This window comes from Mastigoproctus giganteus, chromosome 11 (genome assembly GCF_048544385.1).
Source record: "Mastigoproctus giganteus isolate SK-2022 chromosome 11, ASM4854438v1, whole genome shotgun sequence".
NCBI lineage: Eukaryota > Metazoa > Arthropoda > Arachnida > Uropygi > Thelyphonidae > Mastigoproctus > Mastigoproctus giganteus.
Genome location: NC_143585.1, coordinates 26,870,123 through 26,881,214, shown reverse-complemented (window position 1 = coordinate 26,881,214; position 11,092 = coordinate 26,870,123). Strand labels below are relative to the sequence as shown.

Genomic DNA, 11,092 nt, shown 5'->3' with positions numbered 1-11,092 from the left:
AACATTTAGTTATTAATTATGATGTCAGTAGTAATTAATACTCAATGTCTATTGAGTTAATTAATATGTGGTTATTCATTTTGGAACATACTATTTACATAGCAGCTTTTGAAGGGGGCGCTCTTTTATTGTGCATTGATACAACTGACTACTGATCCTTGTGTGACGTCAGCAATCCTCTGTCGCCCAAGAATACAATATGCAAATTTATTCCCATTTCTTTCAGCGCCCACTGCCGACAAGTGTTGGAAACTCTTCTTTTCAGTTAATTATTTAAATTCTTCACTAGCCATTTCTGGAGATTTGACTAAAATTCAGAAGAGCCATTCACCCCTGAACTTAAATATTTCATCCCAGTACAGTAAGATTGTTGAAAATAATGAAAATGCTGAAAGTTCACAGGATGAGGTTAGCACGTCTGAGAGAGACGAATCGGAGACTTCTAATTCCCTTCTTCTTAGAGTACCTGACAAATCCTCCTCCAAGAGAAACAAGTCCAAGGGAAGGTCCAGAGCTTCTCCTCTGCGCTCCTCTTCCTGCACAGATGAATAATATTTGTATATAACCTTTCATAGACCATAATTACTCAGCTTCCACCTTGGACCAAAGAATCTCTACACCAATAGCTGCCTCCATCCTCGAATCGATGGAAAACTCCACCTCAACTACAGCCTTACCTGCAGCTCCAAACACTCCTGTGGCTGCTGTTCCTGAGACGCGAAACTCCTGAGGTGCTCACCGAGCTCCATTTGTTCTGCCACTTCAAACTGCCCCAGCAGACTTCTTGGTTACCCAACTACCGTCTGCTCTGGACCAAGTGGTCTCATCTGGGATCCTACCATCCAGCATGCTTACCATTCCTGCACCACCTGTCCTGGCTGGGCCCTTTAATGAGGGAGACACTACCTCCTTCCATCAGATCATCTCAGTCTTGCACAAGAAATTGGTGGCACTCCTCAACCAAGACTCCATAAGATTCATCAAAGCCACTGGAAACTATGTCCAGGAGCTTTGTACAAGCCTAGAAACAATCACAACAGCTCTTCTAATCGAGAATGAGAAGCTAAAAGTTGTCAACCAAGAAATCAAGAAAGGACTACAATACTGCGAAAGGCCTTAGACATCTGCACTAAGCTTCCCCAGTCTTCACCCGAGCGGGAACTGAGCCTAACCACAGATCTTGAATTATCTACAGTACCCTCTTATGCCGGTGCTGTACTTAAGAACCTTCCAACCTCTAAACTGGGTGCCTCCTTCCAAGGGCATCCACCACAGACCAGTCGACAAAACTCCCACCATATAAGAAAGAGAACCCTGATAAAACAGCAGAATGTTGTGGTTATCCGCCCCATTAACTTCAAAGAATCACATAAAAGTGAACAAATCAAGACCAAAATAATGACAGAGTTGAAAGATGATCTCAAAACAACGAAAAGAAAAGCAATAAGAAAATACTAGAAATACAGGCATAGTGATCGAAACGGAAACTAAAAAAGAAGCTAACAAAATTATGACCAATGCAAAAATAATGACAATGAGTCTAAAGGCAGAGGCGCCGAAAAAGTTGGGGCCCTCTATCATCATTTTTGACCTCAGCGACAACCTGACCCTGCAGCAACTCACTGAGGAACTATACTGTAGGAACTTGCAGGAGTACTTCCCAGACTTAGAAGCAGATGCCTTAATCACACATAAATACTCAAAAAAAGTCAAAGGAGGAGGAGGCAAAAACTGGATTGTTCAACTCAACCCAATCTGTAAGGTCCTTAATAATCAAGCAAGGGTATACATAAACGGGCAGCCACCGTTTTCCCGAACACGTGGCTGTGCCTAAATGCTTCAAGTGTTGCAAGTTCGGCCACACCTCACATACTTGTATCCAGACAGTGCCAACGTGCGGCGATTGTGGTGAAAAAGGCCACGAATTTAACAGCTGTCCTAACAAAACCAAAGATCCTATTTGTGTGAACTGTAGAAGTTTCAAAATGGACTCAGAACATTCCATCACAGACAGAATATGTCCAGCATATATTAAAGGGTCAGCACCAACAACGGATCGATTATGGGGAGACACCTTAAAAAATTTAACTTCGAAGAGGTAAAATTAATGCAAATTAACGCACAACTGGCCCGGGCTGTGGTCGGCCAAATTAGGATTCGGGCAGACGAGGACAATACGGATGTAATTATCCTGCAAAAGCCATACACCCATAAGAACCATGTCAGAGGCTATCCCTTCACCTACAAAGTCATCCAGGTGGAAGGGGAAACCCCCTGGGCAGCAATAGCTGTAAGAAACCCTGACATCACAGCCACAAAGTTAACCCAGCTTTGCACAGCCTGGGCCGTATGTGCCCACATTATTACAGCGCTTGGAAACTTTTACGTCGTCGCCCTATATTGCCGTCCAGGCAAAGATATTATCAGGGCTATAAGATACGTTCAAAGTGTACTAAGCACTCTTCCTGTAGGGAGAATTATCGTTGGGACAGATGTAAACTGCACGTCTACTGCGTGGTACAGCACAACAACAGACCATCGAGGAGCAACAAACGGCCAAAGACTGGAGAACTACTGGGTAACTCCGCTTTCGGAATCCTCAATCAGCCAAACACTCTACCCACTTTCAGCAGCACCCTTTGGGAAGCCGCCATTGACAGCAGCACCCTTTGGGAAGCCGCCATTGACTCTTGCTAAAAGAAACACAGCCAGCTATATCTCCGACTGGAAGGTCCAAGATGATTGGACGACCTCGGACCGACTTCCGAGCCATTATATTCAGGATTCAAAAAACCGTAATAGACAACCAATTTCCAGAGTAATGCAACATAGATATGCAATAGAAAAAACACAGTGGGACACGTTCAGGGGTGCCCTGCTGGAAATGGTGGGAAAACAGCAGCAGAAACCTAGGCAAACTCAAAATCCAAACCTTCTTCAAAAAGAGATTACCACCCTATTAACAGAAGTCTGCAATGCCACAATTAAAAGGAAAAAACTAAAACTTTTCCGGGAGCGTTGCCCTGGTGGAATGAGGAGCTTCGAAGGATGAGAAAGGAGGTAAGCCAAACGAAAAACGTTCCAAAGGGCGAGAAGATCTTGGCTTGATGTGGAGGACAAAGAACTTAAACATTTATATCGAACAGCAAGAAATCAAAGCAGCAATTCTGGAAGCGACTTGTCTCTTACACAGGAAATTCTGACCACTGCGGAGAGGTTTACCAAATGACCACAAACAAACTCCCCAGGGAAAAAGTGAACACCGCTACGGAAACCCCACAGGGAAACCTAACCACCACCTGGAGGGACTCAGTCTCAAACATCTTAAACAACGTTTTTCATCCAAACATTAATCCAAAAACAACTGAGCAGTATGAGATCTGCAGAGAAAATGAAACCTGTTGGACTGGACCAGTTGCACCGCAGTTCACACAAGAAGAAATGCTAGCCGCAGCAGCTCTTTTCAAAGGGAAAAAATGTCCGGGGCCTGACTTGTTCGAGCCTCAGATTGTGAAGAAGATTGTGGAGCTAGCTTTCACACTAGCACCCTCCCTGATGACTGGAAAGTTGCAAATATGAAACTGATCCTTAAAAATCCGACAATACCATCACATCTACCAAGTTCACACAGGCCCATAGGCCTATTGTCCGTATGCAGCAAGCTCCTAGAGCGTCTCCTCCATGTACGGATCCAAAGCCACTATGAGAAAGCAAACCTAGTATCACTAAACCAATATGGTTTCAGACCAGGGAGTTCCACGGTTGAGGCTCTACAGGCACTGCTCACCGAGGTCCGCCAAGCAGAGAGGAAATACTTCCTGATGATTACAATTGATTTCGCAGCAGCGTTCGACACCCTTTGGTAGCCGATCGTCCTCTGCAGACTCAAGCAAGCAAATGTACCGGACAATTTGTTCAATATCATGAAAAGCTACCTCTCAAATAGGGTGACCCCTCAAATAGGGTGATCACAGTAAATGCACCTTTTCAGAAACTCACAAGACGGATACACTGTGGCTGCCCCCAGGGCTCGGTCCTGGGTCCGACCTTATGGAACATGGTGATGGACTAATTTCTATGCCTTGACCTCGGGGAGGTTCGTTCACAAGCCTTTGTGAACCTCATCCTGATGGTGGCTGCAAATTCCAGGACCCAGCTTTAGACCTTGGGAAACCATGCACTCCAAATCCTCCAGGACTGGGCAAAAACACACTGCTTGACCATATCACCATCAAAAAGAAACTCCCTACTTCTTAAAGGAACTCTCTGTATTACAAGACCACCACAGATTAAAATTGGAAACAAGACCATAAAGTTGTCAGAGCAACTGAAATATCTTGGCATAGTACTAGATAGAAAACTTTACTTCCAAGCTCATCTCAAATACATTAGAACAAAGTGAGAAACTGTAGTGCCATGGTTGCTAGGATATCCCGTCGGGACCGGGGTCTCAGCAAGCGAACCCTCTCGTATTACAAGGCTATCTTTATCCCTGTGATTACATATACAGCCGGAATTTGGTTTGGCAAGGCTACGACTGCAGTAAACAGACGAATCTGGATTCCACTTAACGCACGGTCCTGGTCTCCATCTCTCGTGCCTGCTGCACTGTGAGTACTCACGTCCTCCGGGTCCTGGTGGTGGCCCTCCCCCGCGACCTGGAGGTGGTGAGAAATGAAATGTTGTATCATCTTTCTAAGGTGTTGTCTCAGACCTGCTTGGGATTCGAGCTGAATCTTACCAACAACCAAAAATTTGAGAAGAGGAGACTTCAAGCACACATGCAGCAGGATCGCTGGACAAATTAAACCAAGGGGAAAATCACCAGGCGATTCATCCCAGATGTTAGCAGAATCTATCCAAAATCCCCAATATGGTTTTCTCCAGGCCTGTATACCACGTATTTGCTTACTGACCATGGTTCAATAAAGGCAAAACTAACAAACTTCGGCCTAGAAGAGGACCCAATATGCACCTATGGAGGAATTGAGGACTGGGATCACCTCATGCACGAGAGCCCCCTCTACGATGACCTCCGCTGCCAGCTTATCAGAAAGCTGACTTATATACAAAAGGCAAAGAAAACCACTTACTGGATATTAAGGAAGAGTATCAAGCACTCAGCAACTACACACAGCAGCTTTTCTTGAGGAGAAGACAACTAATTGCAGCAACATGATAACCCTCTACTAAATGAACCCAGGGACCCTGATGGTACTGGAACAAGGCAACTAAACTTGACTAGCATTGCCATCATTGGTGTGAACTACCATACATTCTCCAAAATGTCACCCACCAAAGATAACTACCAAATAACTACCTTTGAATAGAGACAACCCACAAATTAAGACAATCTAAGAAAGACAAAAGGTTCTTATAATTCTGGACTTGACTCTCACGGATGTGTCCAATAAGACAATCTCCTAGATAAAGACTGACAACGCCACCGGCGTACCATTAGATGTCAACTGCTTTTCTTGGCCAACTAGCTTTCTGAACCGGGTACCCTAACTTGGTTCACTTTAATACCCCCTGCCCTGGTAGGGAGAGGGAGGAGACGAGTTTCTGTCTCCTCCCCTTCCCTACCACCCCTTTTTTCTCCTGGTGGGTCAGTCCCCACTGACGTTTCTGGGGTTGCCTTCCCTATCATCCCCACATTTCTGTCCCCCCCCCCTCCTCAGTCTTCATCCCTACGCTAACTAAATATGCATTTTATTGTATTTATTAGTTTTTAAAATTATTTTATTACTTTTTTATTGATTTATTTATTTTTCTTTTTTATTATTTATTTTTTTTTAATTTAAATTTAAAGTTTTATATTTTTTTTTATTTTTAGTGATTTATTTATAATTTTTTTATTTTTTATTATTTTTATATATATATATATTTTTTTATTGATTTATTTATTTTATTATTTTTTTGTATTTTTTTTAGGCCCTTGCCACTGTACCTTACAATTTTTAAAATTTCTGGCCCTCACAGTGTTCTGTGTTTCACAAACAGAGTACACAACACGGAGATGGGAAAAACCCCTTGGGCCGTGAGACAATGAACACTTTACACTTTACAATTTTAGATCACTGTAGTGGCCGCCATGGAGTGTCTTCTCTGTCCATCTTTCTAGCTTTGCTTGTACCTCTTGATTGAGAGGGCTCCTCGCTTAGGTTAAGTGCAGTATACCGCTTGTCTATCTTTCTTATTGCCTGCTGTAGTGCTGCTGTGTGTTTCTGGAAGTAAACCTTCAGGTTAACTATCATTGTCTTCTGTTGCTCAATGAGATCTATCAGTCCCCTTCCTCCTTTCCCGGCATTTGTTAGTCTCTGCACAGTAGATTTTGGATGATGTTGGTGGCTCTTGGTCCTCATTGTCCTTTTCTTTCTTATAATATCCTCCAGCTTGGTGTTAGTCCAATCTATGATCCCGAAGGAGTATGTTAGCTCCGGGACTGTATAGGTGATTATGGCTTTAACAGTGTTCCCTCCGTAAAGCTTTGCTTTCAATAGGCTTCTGAGTCTCTGATGGTATTTTTCGGTCAGGCAGGCAGGCCTTAATTTTTTTGTGCTTTAACTACTGAGCCTGCATCATCCCCAAGGATGAGGGAGGGGCCAACAAATATTTGTAGGCTTCTCCCTCTGCCGTGGCTTCGATGTCTTTAGCAGTCTGCAGCTGGTAGTTTCGGTTGACTAATTTTCCCTGGTGCAATTCGTGGGTCTTGCATTTGTCTAGACCAAATTTCATCATAATATTATTGCTGAATTCCTCGGTGATCTGGAGTAGTTGCTGGTGGTGTTTCTCGGTTCCTGCATGGAGCTGAATGTCATCCATATACATCAAGTGGGTGAGGCTGTACATATTCTTCCTTCTTTCTTTGAGGTTATATCCGTACTTGCTACTGTTGAGCATGGTGGATAGTGGGTTAAGTGCTAGACAGAACCACAATGGGGTCAGCGCAACTCCCTGATTCCTGATGGGGATTCGCCTGGTTGTGATGTTTCTGACCTTACTGGTGGTACTCCATTTCGCCATCGTTTCTCCTAGGATGTTTGTCACTATCGGATTGACTTTGTAGATATTCAGCACCTCTATTAGCCAGCTATGAGGCAGAGAGTTGAAGGCTTTGCAGTAATCGATGTAGGCTGTGTACATGTTGCGGAGTTTCTTATAGATTTGCTCCATAACCGCGGCATCTACGTTTAATTGCTCCTTGCATCCTTTGCCCAGCCGGTTTCATCCTTTCTGCTGTTTGGCCATTATGTTCTCGCTCCCCAAGTGGTCTGATATCTTGCTTGTTATGAAGTTGGTCAGGAACTTGTACATTGTTGGGAGGCAGTTGATTGGCCTGTATTTTGCTGGGATTATTGTATCTTTGTCTTTAGCCCTTAGATATGTGATTCCTTGAGTGAGAAACTTCGGGATTCTCTGGGTGTCTTATCATTCTGGTGAACTGCTCTGCCAAGTGCTTGTGTGTACAAGTGAGATTCTTGTACCAGGAGCTGTGGATGTTATCTATTCCTGGAGTTTGTCAGTTTTGAGAATTCGTGATTGTCTGTATTACTTCTTCCCGAATATCCCACCCTCTCATTTCTTGTATGTCCTTGGTTTTCTTGAGTTCTTGTTCTATCCAGGGGGCTCGGCTGTTTTGTCTTACCTCCTTGCTCCATATGTTTCCCCAGAACTCCTCAATCGCCTTCTGCTCTGGTGGTCCGTTCCATTCTTTCCCGTCTTCTCCGAGACTCCTGTAGAAGCCTCATCGAAGATTCGGTTGTTTATTTTCCTCTGGAAGCTGTGATTTTATCGGTGTAGTCTCTTGCTGAGAGCAAGGAGGTTCTGCTTCAATGTGTCCAAGTACTCTCCTATTCTCTGATTTTTTGTATGATCCTTGCTGTCTCTCTTGACGATGTTCTTCACTTTTCCAATTAATTTCTTATTCCTATTGCCCCATTGGTACTGGGTCAATCGGCCTATCTTGACTCTTATTTCTTCTATCTTCTGCTGGTCTTCTTTCCCAAGCTGGCGGTTTCTTCTGTTTTCGGTTCGGTTCTTCTGCTGCTGGTCCCCTCGTTTCTTTCCCATTAATCCTCGTGGCTGCTACTGCAGCACAATGCACGGCTGTGTGGATGGCCTCCGGTGTTGCACTGTTGCTGTCGAGGTAATGCAGTATTATGTTCAGCTTGAGGTGGTCTGTGACTCTCCACAAGGTTGTATTCGGCCGCTGCTTCGGTATAACATGAGTCTTTGTTCGGTCCATACCTTCGAATTCTGTTAGGGCCTTCTTTCTCTCGTCCTCTATTCTGGATATCATGACATTGTCTCTTTGAACTTCACCTGCAGTGGGCTGTATTTCTTCTTGCTTTACCTCCTCTGTTTCGGTCGTGGTATGTTCTTCCTCCTTTCGTTTTGCATTCTTTATCCTTCGTAGTTGATCGCTCACGTCCTGCTTGATTTTTTCCAAGATTGCAGGAGCTATCAGGTTCTAGGTGACGATGGTCCTTCTCTGGGCTGCTATTCGCTGAACCTGAAAATACGGGAATCGTACCAGCCACTTGGTATGTAGTGTCGCCCTGTAAGTTGTCATATCGGTCTCCAGCTTGGTTGTTTCATAGAACGCTTGCATGATGAACGTAATTCATTTCGTCGCTCCACTTCATGCGTTGGCGTTTTCAATCTTCCTCGGTGGTCACTAGCGCACTTGTGCAGGAAGCACTTCCAGTTGGTGAAGCTGGATGATCTTGCCCTTCTCTTGAGGTAGCCATACAGGGGACAGCGCCAATTGCTCCACTGTCTTCCTCGGCGGACCGTCTCTGATTTCCCGAACCGAGCTCTCTCTCCCTAAGGCCTCAACGCGAGTGACTTTCTCCTGTGCCACACTCTATGCAGTATAATTAATATTTCTCTGTGACATCATCCACCTATGGAAGGGGTCTGTTTAGCTTCGGATTATGTCCAATGGTAGTTCTCGGGAGTAAACGAAATCTGCCTTAGCCGCCACTCGTTATAATTATTGTTGCTCTTAAATTATTTCTCCCTGATTGGGAGTTCCACCTCGGGACGGGTATTGCTTCCAAGTACACAGGGTGGTTGTTTTTATATCTGGTGTTACTGATAGTTGAAGTCTACAGGTGTTCAGGATTGCGGCTTTCAGGAGTTCCTTGTAGATGTTCACTGGTAGACCTATTGCTGCTAGGCTGTTATGTAGTATCTTTGGCACGATACCTGTGGTTGACACGATGATCGGGATGGTTGTTACTTGTTCCATATGCCACATCTCTTTGATCTCCTGTCTTAGGTTTCTTTCTTTCATCAACTGGTATTTCCTCGCTAGTTTCTGGCGTATTATCCTTGCTACCTGGTCGTGTCTCTGAGTGTACTCAGTCTGGGTGATCACCATGCATCTCGCGGTGATGTATTGGATCGTTTCTGAGGCCAGGAATCATCGTCGACAGGTATCTATCATTTCTGGTGTTGATTACCTGGTCTTGGATGGCGAGCACGAATCCTTCAGTCTCGGGTTAGAGCGTCCCGCTCGTGAGCCATGCATTGGAAGCAGTTTTATCTTTGTGATCTTGATGGAAATCATTGTTGTGTCTGCCATTATTATTGTTATACAGTGCAAGGAAGCCTGAGACGTATGCAGACAGAGAGAGAGAGAGAGAGAGAGAGAGAGAGAGAGAGAGGAAGAAAGGAACCACCAAGAAAGAGAAGAATGATGATAACCAGCTCAGGACCCTTGGTGTTCAAGCCGATACTCACCAAATGTGAGCCCCTGGAGTGATATTTATAAGGCATCTTTATTTAAAATCATAAAACTAAAAGCAAGAGTAAAGACTTACACTGTGCTGGCAATTTATTAGGTACATCCGTGTTCTGCACACAGATGATTTGTCCCACAACGTTGCAGGTCAAACTTGTGGATATAAATGCTGCAGAACCTTTCTAGTATCAGTTAAGCGTACAAACCGTAACAAGAATGGGAAAAAGGTGTGATCTAACGGACTTTGAACGTGGCCTGGTAGTAAGTGCAAGACAAAGCATCTCTGAAACAGCAGTTCTCATGAACGTTTCATGGCCCACAGTTTCAAGGGTGTATCGAGAATGCTGCAACAAACAGGAATCAACCTCTCAAAGGCACTCCTGTGGAAGAATATCATTTGTTGATGAGATAGGTCACAAGAAGATGGCTAGAATTGTGCAAGCGAAAAGATGGCCACAATGTCGCACATCACGTTAGAATACAAACTTGGTGCGCAGAACAAAATATCACAACGGACCACTAGTCGCACTTTGTCGCGAATGGGCTGCAACAGCCGACAGCCACATCGCGTACCTTTGTTATCAATGAAGAACAAGAGAGCCCACCTCCTCTGGGCACAGCAACACCAGCACTGGACTATCGAGGATTGGAAAACAGTTCAATTCATGCCTAGCCAAAGGAGGCTCAACACGCTACTGGGTAGATGTACCTAATAAAGTGGCAGCACAATGTATTTTTAGTTTGTTTTTTTTTTATTATTATTAGAAGTGTTGTTAAGAATGCTGCACATCTTCACACATGCCGAATATGGTGTTTGTTTAGTTTTTGTGGTGGAAATGCTATTGTAGCTTATAGAGAATACCGTCGACAGTTTCCTAACCACAGAATACATAATTCTAGAGCGTTTAGTAGTGTTTACACTAAACTGAGCGAGACTGGTACAGTTCCAGTGCTCACTTCTTCTGAATATGGATGAAATAGAACATATTGTTCAGTCGGTAGAACGTAGTCCTGATATTAGCACACAAAGAATTTCTACACCAATCTGTGTTCCTCAAACAAGAGTATGGCGAACGTTACGTGAGCACGACTTGAATCCATTTAATATAATACAGCAGGTGCAGCACTTTCAACGAGGAAACGAGTCGTGCAACGCCCAGCGATTGGAATTTTGTCTGTGGGTAAACACCGATTAATTACATTAATACTGTTCAATGATGAAGCTACTTTCACCAGGGACAGTATCAACAACACCTGTATCTCTCATATGTGGTCAGACGAAAATCCACATGCCACTGTAGAAACAAAATTTCAACTTGGCTTCCCTGTAAATGTGTGGTG

General features: G+C 44.0%; 1 pseudogene across 1 annotated transcript in view; it reads right to left on the bottom strand.

The window, feature by feature from the left end:
* Positions 1 to 314: 314 nt before the first annotated feature.
* Positions 315 to 11,092, bottom strand: part of LOC150077825 (U3 small nucleolar RNA-associated protein 25 homolog pseudogene) — a 36,277-nt pseudogene continuing 25,499 nt past the window's right edge. Inside the window, exon 4 of the transcript XR_016547606.1 lies at positions 315 to 536. The product of XR_016547606.1 is annotated as a U3 small nucleolar RNA-associated protein 25 homolog pseudogene (transcript). The remainder of the gene's footprint in view (positions 537 to 11,092) is intronic.